This window comes from Ixodes scapularis, unplaced genomic scaffold (assembly GCF_016920785.2).
Source record: "Ixodes scapularis isolate PalLabHiFi unplaced genomic scaffold, ASM1692078v2 PGA_scaffold4__175_contigs__length_147842914, whole genome shotgun sequence".
NCBI lineage: Eukaryota > Metazoa > Arthropoda > Arachnida > Ixodida > Ixodidae > Ixodes > Ixodes scapularis.
This window is the reverse complement of record NW_024609879.1, coordinates 10319532-10344377: the sequence shown is the minus strand read 5'-3', so window position 1 is coordinate 10344377 and position 24846 is coordinate 10319532. Positions and strand designations below refer to the sequence as shown.

Below are 24846 nucleotides of genomic sequence, written 5' to 3'. Positions count from 1 at the left end.
GGTGAATTAAAATAATTATTTTGGAACCAACGCGTGTAAGGAATCAAATTTGCTTAGAATTCCAAGCACAACTCGGGGGTAAATATTGCGTTAACTTTTTTTTTCTCTTCGCTGCGGATGTTTTTTTTATATAAAAATAACTTTGTCTAACGTGGGATCATTACTGTTAATCACGCTTGAATATTACTCCACTGCACGCTGACACATTTATTTCGATATGGTCATTGGAGACCCTCCAAGTTTAACATATTTTTCCGCACTATATATACGATATGTCGAAGACAAAACTAATACCTGGGATTCATTTTGTTCATACTTTTAGAGTATAATCAATGGTTTCGGTATGAATCGTACACTGCACAAAGATAACGATTGGGGCGCGCCGGCAACGGAATCCTAATCGCCAAGCCTCTCGAGAGCCACGAGAGCTAGGCGGTCGCTGATAGCGGGAGTAGTAGAAATACTACGTGTTTGGCGGTGCAGTCAATATTTACAGGAATACAACGAACCGCATAGAAGCTAAAACAAACTGCATGTTCGCCTGCACCTTTAAACATCCAGTATTCAAAATCCACAATGTTAGCTTTGTGACTGATAGGCTCGCGCTCCATAGTACAACACAAATAACCATTACTTCAAAACATGTCACACTGACTAACTGATCGCATTCTATGTGCCCTTTAAACGGCCTGTGCGGAATTTTTGCCCTTTTTCAGATTTCGCACCATCTTTGCCGCATCCTCAAAACAAACGGCTAGTATGAATATAGTGTTTTTCTTTTTTAATAAATGGTTTTGATAACCCATGGCAATTGGAAAAGAACGTGCGCAATATCCTACGACAATCCTGTTGCGTGCACGCTTCACACTCCGAAAGCACGGTCTAGAAATATGGCTACATACGTCCATGCGTTGAACGTTTTTCTTTTTTTTTTTCAATGTTTTCTTACTAACTGTTTGTTAGCACTGTTCAGTTGTTGGGTTTATTTCGTCATGGCGTAGCGGCCTGGCGGTGATGTAGAGAGCGTGTTCGCACTCATTTGGTTGCGTCCCGTTTAGGGAATGCCCGGGGGAGTTGGTTGACTTCTTGACTTCTTTGTCTGACTCTCCACCAGGCGTGGACCAATCGCCTTGCCACCGCTCGAACCTAAATACTTTATTTATTTTTTAACGCAATTTTCGTTAAAATCGGAGTTGGGCAATTTAATTCTTATTTATTTATTTTTCTTTCCTACCCCTCTCCATGACACACTCTCTGTGTGTCTCGGACCGTTTCTGTGTCACCACTTTTGTGTATTACGGAAGTGAAAGGACATTCCCTGGTGACCTGTGCGATGTGCGGTGAACAAGCCCCAGTGTTTGGTTTCGTAAAGAATTGTATATAATATATCGACGATGTGGTGACGTTCTTTGTCTTAGCAAAATGACAGCTAATCGCTAGTCGTGCTAGTTTACTTTGAAAGGTTTATAAATCGAAACAATACAACGTCTGTGCCGTTTGGTTTTTGAAAGTCTACTAGGCCTGCTGATTTGGTTAGGTATGTATCTCATGGTTCCCGCTCTTATCAAAACATACATAAATATTCAATACCACAAAATCCGTTTATAATTGATTACAAAATTGAGAAGAAAATTCAAGAAAACTTTTTCACAATTCATAGAGACGCATGGGTCGCTATGTCCAACTTAGGTCTTGCAAAACAAAGACGTCTTTTTCTGATATTGAGGCCTAAATATAAAACATGGAAACAAAATATACACTTTCTAAGCTTGATTTTCGGGTAGACAACTATCATATCTACACTTTAACAAAAAATAAAAAAATAAAAAAATGGCTTTTTTGAGAAAATCAATTTCAAAATGGTACTTTTTGGTTTTTGCATAATATTAACGTAAACGTTCCGCAAAGGATATTTTATACAGCCAAGGCATTTTATAATAAGTATAAAGAGCGTGGTTTGGGCTCTCCGTTGACATAAGAAATATCGCTGTAACCCAAGTAGATCGCCAGTAATTAATTGTCAAAGTTCGTCAACAATTGACCGAGGAGGCGTTTTTGACATTTTTACAGAAAAAAAAGCAAAAGGCCAAAATTATTTCATGGTATTGGAGCCTTTTAAATGTGTCCACAGAGGGCTTCAAAAAGGATAATATAATGTGGACTGAAAATCCATGGCGGGAGATCAAGCGAAACATCCGACCCACGACGGTTGTGAAAAACACTGCTTTTCGCCGCGGCCTCTTTAAAAATTCATAAGTCGAGAACAAAAAATCCGACGAACTTGCGGTTTGTGTCGACTGAGGTTTTAGAAACGGCGCCATAACATATATTTTTTGATTGAAATTAAAAATTCGACCCTTTAAGCCTGCACGATTTGAGATGAAACCACCCATATATATATGGAAGGTTGAATTGACATATTTCTACTTTGGATAAAAAGTCACGCCCTGAACCTGCCTGGTACATGGAATGACATGTCGGTACCGAAAATACATTTTCGATAACGTTGTCCGTTAGAAACTTACGTGTCAGAGTTGACAAGTAATCAAGTAAAAAACGCGCGTAGAAAACAACTTGCACCAATCATTTTTGATTAAACATTGGTCGCGACAAAAAGAAACAAGAATAAACAAGTTTCTTTCATTTTGCAGTCTGCTCTGAATTACACCACGAAGAAAGGGAGTTATAGGATCTCTGAAAAGTGTATAACATGGAAAAAGGTGCTCTTCAAATACGTGGGATAACGAAAGTCCTCTTTACTAACGCGACGAAACAAGTTGTCGTCGGATACTCTTTGCCACTTCGACCGCCAGATGGACACAGCGCTAATACACGATGTGACTTCTGCAAATTTACCCTCGAGTACTGCAAAAGTTGTAGCACATATCAGAAACTCCCAACGAGAAATATATTGCTGACACTGACCCGCGTAAAAAGTGACAATTCTCATCCGTTCTATTTACTAGCGTTATCACGTGTTTCCTGAAATACTGTCGACCAGTGCCCGTTGGATATTTTTAGTACTCCAACGGTACGCCGATGTACTTGGCTGGCAAAGTAACGAAATTTACCTCTTGAAGCACGGCTCGCTAAGCGGCCCATGTACCGTGCCAAAGGCCAACTTGTGTCAATTTGCAGCCGCACCCTCCCCCCCCCCCCCCCCCAGTTCACAATAACCTTCAACTTCACGCACGGATTTGGATACACTCTTTCTATCTTTACAAAGTATGGCTACATTGACCGCGCAAGACATTAAATTGACTTCAATGTTTTGGAGTGAAAGTCGAGTTATGCAACAATTTTCGAATACCATTTTACAAAAACGTCTCTAAATAGGCACTACATAAAAATTGCAACAACTGACACCCTTCCTTGTCGGATGATTACACACGAATTCGCGCAATTGGATCCCAATTGATTATAAGCTGTGTGGTACATGCAGCATATGCCATTTGATCAAAACTTGGTAGGACTTTGCCTACCTCGACATTTTCCCGTATTCTATACTTCACAGGACGCTGCACACGCTAAAATGCCCTGTCCATATCGATCTGAAGCATGGCAACTTGATCGAGGTCGTCGTCACTTAGCTCAATTGCATTCCTCGCTCTGTGGACGTTTGTTAAGTTAGGTCCTTCTATGATGCCACAAGTCTAGGTCTTTACTACTATTTCGTTAATAACGTTTTGTAATTGCTGGACTAAACATTGTTGAAACCTTGTAATTAACGTTACCAAGCGAAATATTCAACCTGCAATTATCTTTGGTTTAATATTATCTTGCGACTGAAACAAAAAAAAAAATATTGGGTATGCCGGAAAGTGGAGGCTGCATTGCACAAACGTGAGCTATGCGGAGAGCAAGTCGTCTACTTTGGTGCAGAAGTTGCGTTGATGTCAGAACGACGCCGAGCTTTAATTGGCTTTGATTGAAAGGATAGTGGGTAGACCTCGAAGGAAGCTGCCTCGAGGTCTACCCACTATCCTTCATTCAAGACTAGACAGAGCTCGGCGTTCTGACGTCACCAGAACCCCTTCAAAAGAAGCAGCCGAACTTACTCTCCGCATTCCTTTGGTGGCGTCGCTTAGCCTAGTGTATGAGGCAAGAATTATAAGTGATTTAGAGTTACAACAATTTTCAACTCCACGTCACTGCAACTGAGGCATTTATCGGATGTTACACGGGACTCATACGCGCTGTGTTTATCAAATGTCGAGAAAGCACACTCTCAAAGCTTTCGCGCGGCTTAATGATAACAAGCCCACTTCAAACGCACGGAACCCAGGGTTGAATCTTGAGAAACCCGCTGCAGCGGGATTTCACTTTCATGCATTTGTCCATGTCGACAACGGAACTACTATGCCCTACACCCTTCCACCCCGACAACGAACGTTATTTCCAGTGGTGGGAAGAACCATAACACTCATTCATGCAAAATATCTTAAACGAACGGCTATAAGGGATAGGCCTTTCACCAAATTATGTGAACACCGGGCACGTAGGTACACGCTCTGCAAGCGCTCGTCTTATCAATATAAAAGTTCTGAACTAAATAATAGAATAAGGCAATGGCGAACGCACGTGCCATGCGATTACTTTTTTCAACTGCCACTGTCGACGGCATTAGCGCGTGCGCGTGTACGTACAGGCATAGCATGCTCCACAGTCCTTGGCATTTTGCGTAAGGCAGCCAAACATCCACTGAAAGTAAAGCATTAACCTTTTATACTTTTTTTTTTTAATTTTCGTACTGCAAGTTTATCCATAAGCATTAAACAGTTCTGCGAGAAATAATATGACTGGTACCCAAGTATAACCGAACATATCTAGATGTCAGCGAAAGACCAAATCAACAACTAAAGGAAGCCGGACATGTGAAGGTTAAGGCTGACCTCCATGGAACGAATTGTGTGACGAATAACTGCCGAACGCCGCCCGAGGGCCCGCTCGCTTTGCGCGCGACGTAGCAGCCACTGTATTCATTCCACGCGCAGAGCAAAAGCCGTCGGGCGAAATTGGTCGGTCATTCGCAGCATATTCGTGCCATGGAGTTCAGCTTTTAGACCTTTCTATCCTGAACTTCATCATTGTTTTGTATTTTCAGAACGGCCCTGCTACATTTAACAGACACTGAGCTGCATAAGGTCATTGCAGGAAAGGGGAGGTTTGATTGCTGTATACTTTGGGAGTAAATATGTGTTGGAATGGCGAATATAAAGGTTATCCACAGATTTGTGTACGCCAATGTAGGCCCGTATCTTTCTATCCGGTTTCTTTTCGACGTGTGCAGTCCTGTACCTGCGTAAACAACACGTGTCTCACAGCGGAAAGATCATATAGGAAGGGAAACGCATTACTCAACTCATGTTTAGTACAAAGAAGGACCGTTTTTTATGTGTGTTTTATTCGTGAAAACAAACTTTCGTTATAGCTTATATACATATACGTGCTTCTGAAGATAATATTTTATAAAACCTAAAATAATAAAAACATAAGATATTTGTTTTCCTTTACTTTGATGATATGATGATAACACAGAAGAAACCATTTTGACTGTTCTGTAGAAACTGATTTGGTACAGATAACATATTATAGAATATCTTTAAATACGCGTAATATTTAAAGGCAGGCAGTCCTAATCTCACTACTTCTCTTTTTTAGTGAAATAGTGTGCACTTCCCGCAATTCTTGTTTTCGCGAAACTTCAGAGGAAATCCAGTGATGTTTCTTTTTACATAAGTCACAATAAGCGCATTCATCGTGCTGAGGTAATATACCTTTGCTTGTTCATCATCTATTTACAATGAACAGCCTGTATCACATGATTAGTATGGCGGGTACTATGAAGCCTAATATTAATACCGCAAATACCTCGCGTGTTCAACATGCACAGGAAACAACTCGGCGAAGTGTGTTCAGTAAATATAAACTTTGTTAAAACATGACACTTAAAAGTCGGGACCACTTTCTGATGGTGGCTCTAAGTAAGGAAATTGTTTTAACTGCATATCTTTAGGCTTCAAATTCTGGATACGTCCGACGTACCTTTAGACAGAGCGATACAAATATAAACGAATTGGACTCCCCACTGTACGAAATTGCTCAAATTGATTTGTTATCGACTACTCGTCGTAGAGCGATACAATAATTATTACACAGTATGTTGAACTTTGAATTTAACATGAACACTACAAAGTATTTAACTTGTCGACAGGTTCGTGCCGCGAGAAATTGTCATATTAAGGCTCTTGCTCTCTTTGTGTATCGAATTAGCTCTTTTAAATTGTCATTTTTCTAACGCATCTTCAAGGAATATAATAGACGTTGTGAAGCACAATTAAATTTGATATCAGCTGAATAATTTTATATTATTTTTTAATGTTGTTCGTGAAAAGGATTATTGTTGTATTCCTGTATATATTTCTACTGAGCACTTTGTATTTCCGTTGTTTTTTCAATACCTTCTTTTGCAATGAACTATTTTAACCCTCCTGCCATAACCTCCGAGAGGAGGTTGGCAACCAGCAAAAAAAATAAATAAAACATTAAATGTAAATATATTGTAGGTAGCGCGATGAGAATCTTGGGAGTTGTTTCACGGCTGTATTTGAATTTTAGGAACCCTTATAGCTTGATTAATCTTTTTATCTCCATGAAATTTGCATCTGTGATATGAAATTTGTCCCTAAATATTTGGCATGAATATTGAACATGTTCAAAAAATTACTTTGTACTGTGTATGACAGGTATTTATAACGTCGAATTTATTGTGACTGAATATCTGCTAAAAATATCCTCTTTCACTTTTGTATGAAAAAGGGAGGCTCGTAACTTCATTTTTTACACATAAGCTTGAGAACAGCGTTAATCGCTGGGCTCAAATCACCTGTAAAGAAACTTTTTATGTATATTTTCGCTGTACCAGGCATTTAATATTTTCAAATATTTACTGCCCCTGCAACATTCAACCCCTTTCTAGAATCCAGACTCGTTACAAAGATGCAAGGCGGATCTCGACATCTGTGCACCAGCCTGGGTTCCTTTGCCTGTTGACAAATTCGGCATTTTTTTAATTTATATTTTTTGTTTGTTTTTGTACCTAATCTAATTAGCGCTTTCAATGTGATCATGTATATATTTGTTTTTTGTGGTGCTTTTGCGGATGTGCACCAAACTACAGACCGTTGTTTTGTTTTTGGGCACTTTAAATAAAAAAATATAGCACTATTAAACATTCTCACATTAGCGAATGACGCAACAAGTTCAACATACTATCGAATTGGAGACCTTTTGCAACGAAACTAAAGGTTGCGTTTTGACATTCCACTGCAACGTGGAAGTAAGTTTGCAGAATTATTTGTTGACATTTTTCTTATTGAGTAAAGGTCCCCTCCTACACAGTTAGGAAACAGAAAATTCTGTCAATAAACATTTTAGAAATATGATAAGCTTGTATTTTTGAACATATGATATCTGTTAATATTAACGATTCTATGAACATTTATTTTTCGCTTGTGATTTTGACCACTCTTAAAAATGTACTGATAACCGTAAAATCAATGTTTTCAAACAAAAGACGACCAAATATTACGTTTTTTTTCCATATAATTACCCTTCGCGTTCCTACTTGTCTCTTCTAAAAAGAGCATAATGTTGTTTCATATATAGCTATTTATCACGATAAATGTATTAAATTCAGAAAGATCATTTTTGCTAATCTAGAGTCAATTCTTAGGCCAACGCAGTTGCCCGATGTTATTCAGGAACTTATTTTTCTTTGAAATGCAGCAGTGTCTGAGAGTGGACACTACTGTATGTAATTGTAATGCATCGATAGATCTCACGGTCTCCCCTCAGGGTCACCTACACTTGTAGGGGTTTGGAGAGTGGTGTCACTACGTAGTCTGAGACATACGGATTCACCCGGCCACGTCTGGATGTGCGTCGCTTTCCCGTGTCCGGGGAAGATGGCCTCCAGGTGGTTGAGCCTTGCCCAGGAATTGTTGGACCCTTGGGGGCCCCCGGGTGAGGCAACACGCACCTCGGTCCCCACTTCTCGTAGACTGGGATCCTGTTTTGGCCTAGACAGGAGGATTCACTCCATCGCCTCTTCTTCTACTTGACGCCACTCGCTCTCAGAGCGCAAAGGGGTCCTTTCCTTTTACTTCGCAGCTGGAAAAGAAGGCCATGGAGTCATATACCGACTCCACAGAATCAGAGCCACCTTCGAAGGGAAGTACAAAACCTACCACCGGAAAAGGGGACCAGAAGAAAAACAACCTCCTCGTGTCACTCTCAAACAAATGTAACTTAGCATTTGTTCGCTTAGTTACAGCTGTACATCCCACGTTTTGAAAATGATATTCATTAAGCTGTGTGATGGTTCAGTTTAGTTTCATGCAGTGAAACTGTCGGAGTCTCCTTCACAATATAGATTACGTTTATTTGTTACTTTATTTGCAACGTCTAATAGTTCAGGCATTGAAGGGTACGGACCGTCTCATTACTGTTGTTTCACTGCACATTCTATCATACACTACCCTACACATCCATGACCTCCAAGAAGTTTGTTACTCAACTTCCACAACCTTTTAATCTTAGACGATTTTAATGCTCAGCACTCCATGTAGGACACTGCACAAATTGATTTCCGCGCGAAAATCAGTGAGCGGATTTTAATGTCTTTAACTTTGTCTTTTAACTAACAAAACCCCAAATTTTTGGGCAGCGCACAACTCTTTCACCCGAATCGATTTATATATTTTATTGCCACCAGAGCTTTCTTACTTGGAAAGTTTTAGAAAGGTTATTTGGGCATAACCACTTTCCAGTTCTTTTACATAGTGTTATCGATGTCCTCAGAGTTCAGAGACGTATGTCCAACATTTCAGGGACGTATGCAAGAAGAATAGGAAGCCAGCTGGTCATTCAGAATCGTATCAATGATGAAGAGAAAGCCAGCTGGGCATAAGGTGTGTTTTTTTTTTTTCCGTCGTCAGAGAGCCGAGAGGACCATTGTCACCCACAATGTCTTCGACCGACAGGGTGCTCAAGGTGCTCGGTTACAAGCACGACCGCAAGCTGAAAAACATCAAGGCTTGCTTCCGCGAAGACCACCGCCCGGCCAACACTGGTGCCAACTTTCGGATTTCCACTACAGGGCTGCTGGACTCCCTGCGTGTTCGGAAATTCGGCCGGATCGTCTGCGCGTTGGGCAAGTAGGGAGCCCTCACCAGGCGCTCGAGCCTGGCCAGCTAGAAGTCAGCAGTGTAAGGACGCCCTGCCAAGACCAGTGTCGCGAAGACTGCAGCTAGGCCCGACGCTCTTATTCAGACTGTTTATCATCCCATCATCATCGTCATCATTCCCACTACCAATTTGTATTATACAGCTCTATCATCTTCAGAATTGAAGCCACTTGCCTTCAAGGAAAGTGCGATTTCCTTCCTGCGGCGCCGCGGCTCCCGCCGAGATGAAATAAATATATCATATATCACTCCATATGTCTAGGTGGAAACTATGGATAGCGGACTGAAGGTTTCAGCCTAGCTGCTACTTTTGATACTTCAGATTGGCCATTCCGTCCCCGAATGAGGCTACAACACATGGTTCTCAGCAAAGTATTCAATGCTGCTGCGCACTTTACCCTACGTACTTCGGGCAATTTACCAAAAAAAAAATCACAAGCCATGGCGGAACAAACATTGTTCAACCACCCTTAAAAGACAAAATAGAGCGTGGGATGTTTTCCGTAGCTACCCCATTCTGGAAAACAAGATTGAATTTAACGAACGAAAAGCGCGAGCACGCTGGACAAGGAACCCGGCAAAAAAGCCGTCTTGGTTAAAATATATTTACTCCATAAGTAGCTCTGTTAAGGGTAAAATGGTTTGGAGTCTTGTACGGAAAATCATAGATGACTATCGGGTTTTTATCATATAGGTACTTGATCTGCCTCTGGGGCACATCGAAGATGCAGCTAATCTTCTTGCTCAGCATTTTCCTAGTTTATGTGGCTCTGATAGTGCCGAATTTAACCAGTTAAATTTCGCGCAAGTTGCTTTATTACGTTGTTTTTTGTTTTTGTTTTTTTTGTGGAGGGGAGTTGTTAACTCAAAGCCATAAAATGGGCCCTTCACAATGTGTGAAGTAGAACAAGCTCTCAATGTAGATAAAGATGTCTGTACCGGGGCCAGGCGCACTGCACTATGCTATGCTTCTAAGGTTGTCACAACCCTCGCTCACAAGCCTCCTACTTTTTTCTTAGCTCTGGGAAAAGCATGCCTTCTTCAGGCATGAAAGCAGACTCGCATTATACCACTTCTGGAACACGGCAAAGACACTATACTCCGTTTAGATCACAGGCCCACTGCACTCAGTAGCTGCCTGGGGAAAACATACGAGAGACTGAATAACAGAGGGTTAATGTACCTTTAAGGAAAAGAAAATCTCTTTGCAAATATCCAGTGCGGCTGCCGTCGCGGGCGCTCTGCGGTGAATCATTGCGTCCTCCAGGAAACAATGATCTGTGAAGCATTCGTGCATAAATAACGTTGCGTCTCTGTCTGCTTTTGTGTGCTGTCAATACCCGCCGATTAAGTCAAGACAATCCACTTTCCAAACATATTGCCATGCCGACAATTATCGCGTTCATTTAGGCTAAGGAATGGCTAGAATCGAAAGACTACCTAAAAAATGCGGCGAGGTCATTGCTCATGCATTGCGATTAAGGTGAGTTAAGGCAAAGCCAAAGCCTCCTGCACCATTCGTTGCTGACTAACGCGCCCGATATTGCAGCTACAACGACATATTATGGAGTTTTAGCAGGTTGTTTCCACACGAACGGTTCGCCCTCGAACGCATCCGCGACGCCACTGCGCATGCGCGCGCGAGTCGTTCGGGGAGTCGGGAGGCTCTTCTCGTTCGTTTCTCCCATTCCGGCGGCTGGAGTCGTCACCGGAACGCAGCCAGCACCGTTCACGACTCGGGTAAAAAAAAGATGGCGGTCGGTTCGGCGACCGCCTTCGCCGACCCATACGAGCTTTGGGCCTAGGGACAGCGGGAGGCGATTTGCCGTCCTGTTAGTCCGCTTCATTTGAGAGGTTGAACCAAATCATTTCGAGGACTGCTCAAAATCGTAAGCGATCGTGAATGCTGTAAACTGCGCATGCTAGTAAATTTTAGCGATCTGCGGGCAGACTAGCTGCCATGGCGACAGCGAGCAGACGAAATGATTTGATTCGATCGCACACAACGTGAACTATCGTTCAAGTTCAGATGACGGAGACACACCATATACCTTTACGGTCGTTCAGACATGTTTTACTCTATCTAGCTTCGCAGTTCCTGAAATTCCGACCGGCAAATGTTACATCGGCCTTCTTGTTTACATCAGTCTTACGCCGGAAACACGAACCGCCACTGGCGTAGACTCCACCATGCATCGGGGACGGCCGCTCCTTGGAAGACGGTGTAGGTGGCGGTTCGATCCTCAGCTCCGTTAGGGTGCCTCTATCGGCCGGCAGATAGAGGCAGAGTGTTTCAATTGTTTACTAGAAGATGGCACCACCGTTAAGCAAGATCATCATCATCGTTTACACGGTCGCCACTTTCACGATTCGCTAAAGTATGTTAAATTTGACGTACGGTTTCGCGGAACGGACCAGCTGTACCGTTCGTGATTTCGGAACCGTGTGCGTGAAAAACGACTCGCTAAAACTCCCTATTAGTTTTAAAGCGAGCGGCGGTTATTCACCGGGGCACCGCCATGTTTCCCCGAATCCCTACCGGGCCAATCACGTGATTTCAAAGTCCCTCTCCTAGGTACTGCGGCTAACTTTAGCCATGGTTAGTGCTTCGAGCAAACGGGCCCTGATGTTTACTTCTGTAAGCGTTACAGTAACTCTCGATTAATCCGCGAATGATAAAAGCATCTGCTGTGGAAATGGACTGGACTGCAGACCCACTTTGGTGTGAAAAATGTGTGCCACTTTTACAGTACGGGGAAGGTTAGCCTTTAGATAATGAACATAGCCACCAAGAACTGGACAAGGATAATCCTGGTTGCTTCATCTAGATTCCGCACTTAAACATGCCGTGAAAGTAATTAAGAATTGCTGAAAGGAATTTGTAATTAGAATATCGTTGATAAGGTCTATTCAGGAGACCGACCTGATATTTTTGAGATTCAAAATGGATATTACAATGTTTTATTCACTCCGTCTAAAATGAATAAAGATCAGCTCAAAGCAAACATCATGCGTGCACGTGTGCTGTATCAATTTATTTTTGTTTCTGTTCTCGCTGAGGGATAAGAAGACAAAGCAAAAACTGTTTTCCATTCAACTTTTACAAAGCTGACCTTAGTATAGTCATGTTGAGTTGTTTCATAATAAGAAAACGTTTATTCTGACATATAATATTTTATGTCGGCCTTCGTATTGAGACCCGATCATATCTATGAACGTCACACATTGCTAAAACCTTATACAACTTCGACTATAAGGAGCTGGAGCAGATGGGAGTCTGAAGTGCTAACGAAAACAACAGGTCTACCGTACGAATGTATCATCTGGTTATAAGAACCGTTAGGATTCAGTCCAAGCGCTCTTTGGTAATGAACAGAACACATAAAAAAAAATACAAACACGATGGTGGAAGACAACTAATATAAATGCTAGTCTGAGATAAACAAAGATATGTAAATATGCACCCCGATTCATGTGTCCTAACTTAAATAATAACAATAATAATAATAATATTAATAATAATAATAATAATAGTGATAATCATCATCATAATCATCACCATCATTGTGATCACCATCATCAGCATCATCATCATTAAAAAACATGGTTTTCCAGTGCCGTCAGAACAGCGCCGGAGTAGGGGCAGACGTGCTCTGGTATTGGGGGCACGTGGGCCCATCTCCACCACAATTAAAAAAAAGAGACAAACTAAGGACGCAGGAGTAGGCGCATTGCAACCCATGGGCTCGTCGCAACAGAAGAAAGGATTTCCCATTTTATTGATGGATTACATAAGATATGGTAGTCATCTCCTTATCTAATCACCTAATCAACCCTTGTAGTTCCTTAAGCATAACAAAAAAAAAATCTCGGCCAAGGCAGGATATTATTTGATAAAAAAACAAAAAAATACATGTTTTAGCTCACTCAGTCTGTGGCTGCTTCACCTCTAAAACACTTCCGAACCAGTTCCCTTAGCACTCTAAGGCTAAAGGCCTTGCACTAAAGCCAACTTGCGAAACCATCCTACAGCCGATTCGGGTGAATGCGTGTTTTCGCACATGAACTAAAATACAACGAAAAAGGGGTAATTTCGATTACCTGCTCAAAAAGATTTCTGCAGAAATAAAAGAGTTCTTTTTTAGATAATATATTCTCGAAGTATGGCTACATCAACGTTATGATAAAATTTAAAAATGTATAGTTATTATTTCCTTAAATAAATTTAACTAAAATGATAACTGTCGATAGCATATGTATAGGCGTAAAGGCATATGGTTTTTAGTAGGCAAAAGTTACAATGAATCCAAAGATGCAAGGCTCCAGATTTTTGCAGCAAAAGGTCAAAAATGTGTGTTTTTCCTTCTTTTAAATTTTTTGCATGAAATACGTTAAAGCGCTTTGGTCAAACGGCCGTGAAACTTATGATAACAAAAATAATTACTGTGAGTGATTCTCTTTTACTCTTTTATCAGAGGTGCCAGAACTGAAAAAAAACCTAAACGAAACGTTTTACCTAGCTTTATTCCAAAATATTTGTGGAGATATTAAAACAAAATAAAATAACCGGAGTGGTTTAGTTTATAAGCAAAATTGGACTAAATACATATTTTTAAGCGAATAAAAGCACGCACTTCGACACGCATGTTCGATTTCAAATAAAACCACACTACAACTAAATCCAAATCTATTGTAAAAAAAAACTTTCAAGAACGCAACAACCGCCGTTGACCGTTAAAGAAGAATCTATGCGCTATTTCAACCTTTTTGCTTAATTTTCCGGTGTCCTTTAGCACCAGAAAATAAAAATGTCAATACTGAAGGGGTCAATGTATTGAACTAACAGGATGTTCATTTTCTATAAAAGCTCATGGTAAAACAGCTAACACCTTCTAGAGAAGAAAATGATGCGGTATAATTTCCTATGCGCTTTGTTGGCTTTAATCCAAAATGCCACTGCGAGAGGTATGTATAATTTTTTAGTACAACTCCTTGGTTTGTTCCTGACAAACCACTTTATTTAGAACTGTTTTAAGTTAAGCTAATATCATATATACTAGTGCATATGCGTGCTTCCGTATTTGTCAAAGCAATTTTACAGAACCACCATTAAGCTTTGTGCCCCAAATGGTTTGTTGGAACTGAGTACAAAATATTATACACCATGACAAAATGTACTAAAGTTTGTTATGCAGACAGCATTTGGAGTGTTTTTAAATATTGTATGACACTTTCTGTAATCTCAGGTTCAATGTCGTAGTAATGCGGTTATTTACATGAAGAAACAAATGTGTGTTACTGACACAACCGTGATTTCTATGAGGTTTTATTGCCAACCCATCCAAGGTGTAACTTGTCGCACAGCATACGACCCGCAAATGTTCGTCAATGCACAGCTTTAGCTCGACGTAACTTAGTCAAACATATTCACACGATGCTTTGTAAACTAACCCTTGCGTGCTAGCTAGCATGTTGGAGTGTACTCAACAAATGAGCGCCTAAATTAAAACCTAAGCTGTTCAAAATCTGTTCGAAGATGCAAGTACCACTTTTCTAGTATTGACACACCTGAAAAAGCAAGTTTTGATAATCGAATCAATGAAGACGAGCAGTAAAGATGAGACGACGGTCAACAACTCCTGATAACATGGTCGTCGTACTGATTTTTCCTCATCACTTACTGATGGCCAGCACAAAACAGATTGGGCAGAAAGGCTGCGTCGGCGTTCAGCTGATACTCGTGTTCAATTATCGGCGACGGCTTTTGGTGGGTGGCGTAGAAAAATCTGCTCTAACGTTTCCCTATCCAGGAAGTGTCAGCGAAGTTCATTAATGTTAAGTGAGCAAGGTTTTCAATAACCGGATAATGAAACGCTATTGTTTCTTACAGTAATTACACCATCCACAATATCTTTCGATACACTTTGAACTCCGTGTTTCCCAAGTGTCTGTTTTTATTTCAATTATGGAAGGAGACTACCATTTTGTTACGCTTCAGTTATGTTGAAAGGATATAAAGTTTTTTAGAATGTTTGCCGCATACAAATTTCACAAAATAAGTGTTGTTGATTACACGCTAAGCCTTTTTAGTGATACTACAGAGACTTCTAAGCAGTCGACAGGCTTAACTCTAACACCAACATCATAAATTGGAAATTTAGTGAAACTAAGTAAAGGTACCGTGCACTTTATGTTCTTTTAAGAAAGTAGTACTGGGTCTGCGGCGCTGGATTGTTCCACTGACCAGCACGTGGCAAGATAGTGAAATGGCTGTCTAATTGTGTGCTTTACAAATATCTTTATGGCATATCGTTCACTCGAGGTGTTATGATAAAATTAGATGGAATTTGAATTTGAGATCTTTCAAATTTATTAATATTATGACACTATACTTGTCTAAAGATAGTCCATTCTGTGTCTTTCGAAGCCTTACCCCAAGTAGGGCAGAATACGGTAGTCTATACTTTAGTTTACTATTGATTCCCGGTCCTCTGGTTAACCATTTATTGAGAATTTCGTTTTCATGCGCATATCGTTGCTGAAAAAAAATCAGTTTCCTCAATCATTTTAATCGGTTCGGCTACTAAAATAAAGACGCAATATCCGAGAATTTTCATTAATCGTGTGTTATTTTATGCTAGCTAGATAAAGACGCCAGTCTGCTATTTCTGTAGGGTTATAGGTCATGTTTAAGCAACACTTAATTATTTTTTTTCCAAAGAGAAAAGCCTTATCACTGAAGCGAGCTGCATTCTTGCCTACTCCTATCGCAAACTACAAGCTTTCACTGATTAGAATTTTCCACGCCTGATATAGACCAGTGTCCGCGCCAATTACAGGGCGCTGCCATGTTTATCTACGCTCGCGCCACCACGCGGAAAGAACTGGCAGGCAGGAAGGGGGGCGGGGGCTGCGTTGGCGGCGTTACTTTGGGGAGCTGAATCCGGCAGGCTGTCCGAATGCACCGCCATATCGTGAAAGATATCTTCACCAGAAGCCTCCGCGGCCCGTTCTTCAACAGATAAGATGTCGTGAACATTCGAGAACTCATCTTCATCAAGAAAACAAGAGAAAACTTTTCTTGTCTTAGATGTTCTCGGAGTCTGCTGACCCTTGACATCCGCGTTTCAGTCCGGGTTCATTGCGTAATAAATATTTCGCTACCGCTTTCTTGTAGCTTTCAAATGCTTGATTGTTGGCTCCTTGTATACGACATTACATTCGTGGCACGTTTGAGACCGATTTTCGCGATCTACTTGCCTTTCTGCGGCAGCGCGGCTCTGCCGAGCCGAAATAAGTGGGAGGCGTTCACTTGATCGAACGACGTTTTAGCGAATGAAAACGAGACTACGATGTTTCATCGAATGACTAGCGAATGGCGGCGTTCATATTAGCGAATGGGTCCAGTTACATTGGCAGCTGGAATTAGCTTTCTTTTGTAATGTGCCGCCTTGTCTGCCGCCGCGAAGCGGCGTAAACGAAGGCTTCGAGTATGTTAACACGCGTCCCCCGTCCCTCCCCCCCCCCCCCCCCCACACACACACGCTGCGAGCGTCTAGGTTCGAAACTATTAATTGCCAGTTCTAAAGGTTGGTACTTACTTGAAGTGGGAGCTGTAATTCTACGAGGTACCAGGAGACACTTACTATCGGGCAACAAAGCAGGGTGCCTGTTGGGGCAGGGTCTAGGAACGCAACTGATTAATCTTGTGACAGGCGATCAGTTATGATAACAGACGAAACTTCGACTCGTTTGTTCAAAAGTTCGCGGTGATATTTTATTAGCCCTCGTTACAGCACGCCAAATATCTTAGGCAGTGAAATTCACATCACGCAAACTCGTGCGTCGTAGTCAAATGAGCGCAGTCGACGACGAGGTGTAATGAGCTACTAAGCTTCACCAGGAAAATGCCCGTGAGAAAGAGTTTTGAGGAAGTCCAAAACACCGATCCAGCAGACGCACGTACGTACGTTTACTCCGGACTCCATGAACCCGACGGCGCAAGATCAAAGCGATCAAAGAGCACCGCCGCCATCGCCACCCGGTTTCTCTGCACTTTGCGCGACAACGGCACTGCAACGGAGGGCACTTACCTCGGCGTTAACAATCCGCGAAATAGATTAATTTCCCACTCTTGAAGCCATTCCAAATGATAAATGAAAGTACCTCGGCGTTGTAGAGCATCTGACGACACAACGGTGCCGAGCGCCTGCTCGGCATCGTCGTTGCTCGTGAAGGCCTGCTTATTTGTAGTTCAGAAGATGATTCCACATCTTTCGTGCCACTCGTGGAGCTTGCAATAACTTCGAAGGCCAGGGGAATCTTCTCGCGAGGGCGTTGAAGACACGCAACACCGGAGCCACCAAAACAATCGTACAAACCGTCGCCATGTTTGCTTTTTCTTCGTCACTCGCGGCGTGGTCAAATCGTCGCAAGATGTTATCTGGCTGGGCTAGATGGAAATCAACAGCGGCAAAGTGGCGTATGGACAAACGGCTCTCCTATTACGGCGCTATACTCACATACTGCGGTAAACAGGACCGATGCCGGTGAAACAGCAGTCGGCACACCAGCGAAGAAGCCCGCGGCTGGAAGCAGCCGACGCAGGCCGACGCAGCCCCTCCCCCCCCCCCCCCCCCCACCCCCTCCCCTCCCCGTGAGCGCCTGGGTTCGAGATTATTTGTCGCTTTTGTTCCTTGCGGTCGAGGCTAAAAAGAGCACTTGCGGACGAAGGTCTATACGGGGTGTTTTCTATACAAGGACGAGAAGAAGAAAAACAAATACAGCCGTGACTAACGAAGCTGTCGTTTTCTTTCAGAACAAAATAGATTAAAACAAAAAAGAAGGAAAATATTTAAAAAAACTGTACAGAGATTTATTTTATTACAGTCACGGTCACATAAATGTGTCAGTCTGATTAAAAAGAGATTAGTCACCATCAGAAGGGTTAATTGATTCAACACCGACACAAACCTCACGTTCAGAATCCTACACTGCCACATAAGACAGCTTCAAAAAGCAACCTAAATTACTCGGGCTGTCTTTCTGTGATATGCAGACAGTGTTTCAATATTATATAACTGCGGGGTACAGCCATATCCATTACAATCTACAGCGAGAAGTCCCGATGCAGCGCTGTCATAAAAGAGAGTGCTTACGAGGTCGGTCGCTTATACATCTGCCCGGTTGTACTATAGACTCTTTGCACATGTGTTAGATTACAGCCGCCATCGCTGACCTTCTCTTGTCTTACGGATATGCGTAGCCATTGAAGCGGGCGTCTTGTCTTACGGATATGCGTAGCCATTGAAGCGGGCGTTGACGAACCTCCGCAAAGGCCGATGCTTGGGAGAACGACAAAAAAGAAACTAACACGGCAATAACCTTCCCTGCTGTTGTAATGACGAAGTGAAGCAAACGCAAAATGTAGAAGCAAACACGGAAAGTCGCTTATGGCGGCGCCCATGCACAGCTGCTGTAAAGCGTCTATATAAATACTTGCACAGGAAAAAGAGATTGTGTAAATCACACTGACTGCAGTGCAGACGCAACTTATGTATTGTGGTGTATTACCCCAGATAACAAACGTTTTTGTATTCCTTTTTTTTCGATTGCGGAGTGTATACAAAGTGTCTCCGATAACTTTTACCACACTTTGCCAAAAAGAAAAAAGAAAGGAGCGTTCGGCGAGAGTTAATTTAGCTGTACTTTTTGGGAAGTCCACGATTTTTTTGGTGAGACTAGTGTTTGAGTTTATTAGTAATATTTAGCTAATTTATAATTACTCGTTTAAGAGCCAAGGTGTGGTTTGGAAACCTGTAGAGCCCACTGAGGTACACTCAATGAGGATGTTTCTAGATGGTATACATTGCGCGCTTGTCTTTGTTAACGTGAAAAGAAAGCCCGCAAAATTAAAAAAAAAAAAAAAGAAACCAAGGTGCCCGCGCGTCGCGATTGCAGCGCTCTGATACGTGCTCTGAAGAAAACGGAGCCCACCTTATCACTGTCACCCTGTACGAGACAGGGCTTTGTGTTTGTGTGGGCCCCGAGATATGCTTCAGCACCTGCTGCAGCATTGTGGAAAGGGTAGAAAGAGAGCGTGCGCGAGTTCTACCCGCGATAACGTGTTCACTGGATGCAACGCGTCTCACCCGAAGCGCAACGCGTCTCACCGGAAAAAGTCACGGGGACTATTTATTATGTTTTCCCCAAGACGACTTGGAAGCGAAAGCCCGCGCACCGACGTAAACGTGATAGCGAACCTCCGAAGACAGCACGGTCTCTGACGACGCAGTTTTTATACAGTTTGGGCGTGTTTTCGTCGTTATCGTGTCGTCGATGTATTTTCGCTCAAACACTTTCTGGAGGTTGACTGAACGATGCGACATATAAGGCTCGCCTTACTAAAAAGACAAAGAAGCAGCGCTGTCCTTGATGTTGACATCGTTCTCACGCGGAGATTTAGTCATAATGGCATCAAGACCGCGTCATGAAGGAGGCTCCACCTTTAACGTTAAACTGACAACGGTTCAAAACACTTTTTTTAAACACTGTTGGCTGCCTAAAGAATGTGCCTGAATTAATGCCCACCTGAAGGGATGCAGCACTCACATATTTTTTAATACATCCGCTGTTGCACTCCTAATAATACACCCAGGAATATCGCGTCAAATTTGCGTAATTCTTACCTTCAATGCGCTTGGCGTTGTGGGCTTGGTGCTGTAGACACGGTCTTTCACGTACCTCCACAAGAAGACATCGAGGGGGGTCACGTTCGGTGACGTAGTAGGCCAGGCTACAGACCCGTACTTCCCGACACACTGTTCTTGCAAGGCTCCGTTGAGCCAGGCTCGAGGCTAGCTACAGCTGTGAGCGGCGGCACCGTCGTGCTAAAACAGCAGGTGTAGAAGGCGCGCAAATGGAAGACTACAGCGAAAATCATCCACTCACCTGCAAGGATCTCGTTCTTACGGGTGTTTTCAGTTGGCGTCAGGCCAAAAAAGACGAGACAAGCGATGCTGCTGTGGGTGATTCCACACTTGACGTTAAGGGACAACTGGTAGTGATGTCACGACTGCGCCAGCCAGTGGGGATTTTTCTCGCTCCAGTAATGGGCGTTGCGGAGGTTTACTTGGTTGTTTCGCTAAAAGTTTGCTTCAAAAAGCCCACAGCACGTTGTTGAAAAACTCTGGTTCTTCTTCAGATTTGATCGTCATTCGTTTAGCGAAGTCAACACTGCTTTGAAAGTCACTAGCCTGCAAATTCTGATATAGCTGAACGTGAGAGGGGGAAGCTTAGATTCCTTCAGAATCCTGCAGACGGACGGTTTTAGTACAGCTACCTGAGCGCTCACGTCACGCACGCTAGCGTGAGGGTGGGCTGTGATGTAAGCCAATATGTCTGTGCTTAAAGCACGGTATATCACTTAAAGCACGGTCTTTCTGCCGCTTCTTCGTGAAGCATCCAGTCTGATTCAATTTATCGTAGTTTCTGGTGATTGTTGATGGGTTTGGTCGAGGTCTACTGTTCCATGTTAGATGTACCCTGGCAGTCTTTTTTTAACCGCCCCCCTCCGCTTTCAAGGCAAAGACCAGATTCGCCTTTTCCTCATTCGAAAAAGGCATCGTTGGCGTGTTGGAGAACAAATGGACGCCTTGGCACAAGTTGATAGCCAGCACGACACAAGTAAAATAAATTACTCGCACGAAGACATCCGCTTAACCGCGACGACGTGAGAGACGGAAATCGAGCTACGACATCCAAGCCCCCCCCCCCCCCCCCCTCCCCCCGCCTCTTCCAGAAAATAAGCAATATCTTCCCTCGGTATGATGTGGTCTGAGGACTAAAACAATTATTTAATACTAGGGCGGTGCAATGATCTTGGATCTTCCCCATGACAATGAACTTCTACGATCAGCGAAGAACAACTTTGGCTTTCGTGCGCCAGTCATCGTGGGGAGAACTAGCGCGCGCTCTTTTCGCACAATCAATGCGCCGATCTCGGGGCCTACGCTAACACGAGGCCCTGTCTCGAACAGAGCAGCAGTTATACGGTAGACTTCGTTTCTTCGGAGCACGTCTAAGAGCGCTGCAATCGCGAAGCGCGTGAGCGTCGAGATTGCAGCAATTGCAGCTGAGGAAAACCTTGATTGGGTATTTCTCTGTGCGCTCTACAACTTTCCTATTCACACCTTAGCTCCTAAATGAATATTTGAAGAAAATAACTACATAGTCTTAATTAACTAAAACACTAGGCGCACAAAGAAAAATTGTGCACTTTCACAAAACGTATTCAATCAACATACAGTTGATTTCACTGTCGCAGAACTCTCTGTATTTTTTTTTAGTTTGTAACGTTTGGTGCAAGTTACATGGAACACTCTGTAAATACATACCATTTCGGACAGGATTAATACGTGTTTAAATACGTTTGATGGAGCTCTTGTCTTCTCCGCACCGTACAAACTGTATCGCTTATGTACCGCAACAGAAAAAGCAGGACTACAACGCGTGTTATATGTGGTAAAGCACCGTTGTAAATATGGGGCGGGTTACAAAATTTACAAGGTCTACAAAACACCTCTGGCCTGTACAAATATTTAGATAGGTTAGCCAGGCAGATGCGTAAAAGCCCGGTCTCGTTGGCAGCCTCTTTACAGAGCGCAGCAGAGTCACTACATCTCGCCGTACATTGTAATTGATGTGGCTGCATTCCTTAGTTAAATAATATTCAAATACTTGCCAAACATCTCAATAAGACCGCTAGAAAATTTTATGACGCTTTTTTATTAGACATTATGAACCTGTCGCTTGTGATAGTGTAGGATCAATTCCTTTTTCTGATGGTGAATGTAGTTCTTATTATTCAGACTGGCACGTTTATGTTACCGTAACTGTGACTGTGATTTGTCATGGTTATGGTCGCGGTCATTTGCAGTCATTGTCACGATCTATGTCACATAGGTCGGGACCATGACTGCCAATGTGATATTTACTGTGATGTAAAAATGTCCTGTATAGTTGTTTTTTTCTTTTTGCGCAATTAATTTCGCTGTGAAAGAAAACGGATGTCGTTTGTCAGCGCTCTGTTTGTCTGAGTTTTCTTCTTATCCTTTTGTTCATTTTCGCGTTGTTTTTATTTATCTAATTTTATCTTAAAAAGGAGGCGCGAAAGATAAAATAATGCGGTTTGTGCAGATGATCTATACGGCCAGAAGGACATAATGTAGTGGGCGCATTGTCACAATAAGTCAAATAATGTCCTAGTCTTAGTTAATAAACTTTTTCAATTAGTGTACATAAATATATGGTTTCAAATAAACAGACATCCTCAGCGTCACCTACAAGTAATCCAGGCAACTTTAGAAAAGATTTAAGCACTTGATGAATTCTTGGGTACGTGTGCATCAGGCGCAAAGCCGGCTGTTCGAAAACAAGGACGGGAATCTTTCCAACCACGGCTTCGGAATGCCCGCGTTGCGCCTGCTGCACGAGTGCAAATTTCAGGGCACCCACAGTTGTAGGTGACCTGAAGGTAAGCGTTGGGCACCCTTTGCCTGGCTGGTAGTAGACATCATGCGAAAAATAGACTCTAACCAGAAATTTTATAAACATTTACCCGACGTTTCGGGACCAGTTTGGTCTCTTGTTCACGGGTGAGCGACGAAAAGAACACGCGTCGCTTAAATGCACATGCGTTCAGCGAATCTCTAATTGAAACCATATATTTGTTTTGACTAATTTCAGAAGCTAATGGCCAAATTTGTCGTAAATATTTTACTTTTCTCGACGACAATTTTATATTATGATGACCCCTCGCTGTATAACTCACCCTGTACAGACAGCATTATTCTACTCGGCATGCCTCTTTCCAAATTATTACTTTCCTATTAAAATCACATAACTTGTATATGGATATAATGTTGCGGGTCTGTTTGCACCCGCGTCGGCCCATTTCCAGAATTCGCAAAGTTAAACATTCTCCAACATCAAATGTTGATGCAAGAATTATGCATACTTGTTTAAACCAGTATTTCTGGCTGTTGTAAGTGAGAAAACAAAATCATACACTTTTTTGCCTAATATGCAGCATCTCGACAGTTCTAGTTTTAATGAGTGCTGCTTTCGTTTATATGACAATATAAGATAATCCACGTGACCTGCCAGAATAATCACTTTAGTGCTTCATATAATATTGTGCTCAAGGCGAGACTTCTTGCAGAAAAAATTAAAAGAGAAAATATAGCTACTACATTTGCGCCACGACCGAAAAATGTTGAAAGTCTGTGTCTGTTACCTACAGCAATAGTTACAAGGGCAGTGAGCTGAGGATGTTGGTTATTCATTTCTGGTAGTACCAGTTTAACATAGGAAGGTGTCAAGCAAGGAGTGGCCATCACAGTCCTTTCAGCATGACTAAAAAAACCTGTCCATACCAACTCAAGCAAAGCCTTAAAAAATACATTCCTAGGCCTCACAAAGCTGGGTATTCAATACCAATACTGACCTCTATATGAGAGAAAATCTGCCGCGCCGTCAAGAGGACGGATGATTGTAATCAAAACACCCAAACAAAATAAAAAAAAAAACCTTCGAGGTGGCTCTATATATTTATAGGGTCGTCCATTCAACTAAAAAAAAGGACGCGAGGCGGCAAAATGTGAACGTTATGCTCGGCGCCCAATAACGCTTATTGAATGTGAAGGAAGATCAACAAGGCACAGACGAATAATAAAAATCCATGTGGACGCAGACATAAAACAAACTATGTTCTGTGCACAAATAAAGCCATTTACAACATAGGTGTGACATGTGGGAGCTGCTGTATTGATGCTAAAGTTGAGGCTCGGGCGAGTTGGTCATACTTCGGGATTAAAAACAACGCAAAAAGACGAAGGACAGGACGCAAAATAAACATGGGCGCAGCATTGTTTTGGGTTTAAAAACAGCGCAAAAAGACAAAGGACCAGACAAAAAACTAACACGGACGCAGCGCTGCGTCCGTGTTAGTTTTTTGTCTGGTCCTTCGTATTTTGCACTGTTTTGAATCCCGAAGCTGCTGTATCGGTCAATCGGAGTGATGTATAAACGACCGAGCACGACAACCTGCAGCCAACCTTAAAAACTTGACGGCACCCGGGCGCCCAGCTGCTCATTGTCTATCATGCAAATGCAATGCAAACCTCGAGCAAGTTCACATCCTCGGATACCAGAAAAATGAGATTGCCAAAGAGATTGCTTGCTAGAGAAGGAAAATAAGATCCTTGCGTGAGCTTCCCTTCAATCACCTTGCAACATAGAAAAAAACTGTTCCAGCAGCACACTTGCTCAGTAGATATAAGAGGAAAGGAACAAAAATGATTAAGAAACGGCAGAAGAGAGGAACAAAATTAACAGAAGAAGATGACTATACGTTAGCTAGTTGGTAGTTCAGCGGTGGGTAGTTTTTTCTCATCTACTCCTCCCTTCGTCTTATCAGCTGGTTCCACCCGGTAAGCTCTGGTTAATTTATAGCACCCCCTTTCCGTACGGGAGACGAGCTCAGCTCGTCAGTCATTTACTTGCGAAAAATACGGAAGACGAGCCCAGCTCGTCCAAA

The 24846-nt window shown here is 42.4% G+C and overlaps 1 pseudogene; it reads left to right on the top strand.

Moving 5' to 3' along the window:
- The first annotated feature begins 14152 nt into the window (after positions 1 to 14152).
- Positions 14153 to 24846, top strand: part of LOC115317506 — a 66945-nt pseudogene continuing 56251 nt past the window's right edge.